This window comes from Corvus brachyrhynchos, unplaced genomic scaffold (genome assembly GCF_000691975.1).
Source record: "Corvus brachyrhynchos isolate BGI_N302 unplaced genomic scaffold, ASM69197v1 scaffold21, whole genome shotgun sequence".
Lineage (NCBI taxonomy): Eukaryota > Metazoa > Chordata > Aves > Passeriformes > Corvidae > Corvus > Corvus brachyrhynchos.
The window spans coordinates 3,734,385-3,734,743 of NW_008236924.1; positions in this window are offsets into that span (position 1 = coordinate 3,734,385).

The following is a 359-nucleotide window of genomic DNA, read 5'->3' on the forward strand; positions in this document are numbered from 1 at the left end:
GCTCTGCAGCCGCGGAGGCGGCGGGGGGCGACGGGGCCGACACCGGGGGCTCCCAGCCCTTACCATTGCTGTAGAGCAGCTGCAAGCGGTAGTGGATCCCGTTGTTGGTCTTTTCGCTGTTGGCTTCCTGAAGTCAAAGAGGACACGGGAGGCCGGAGGGAAAAGGAAAACTGTGTCAATAAAGCTTCTCCATCACTCGCACGCCGGGTGTCCCCGGGGCTGGATGGGGCAGCTCTCAGCCTTCTTCCCGTCCCTCAGCCCTGGACATAGCGAGGGAACAGGGGACACCCCCTCCCCGTCTGCCCTCCGGGACAGGGGAAGACTGAGGCGCCCGGGAGGCTGGCGGTGCTCCCCGGGCG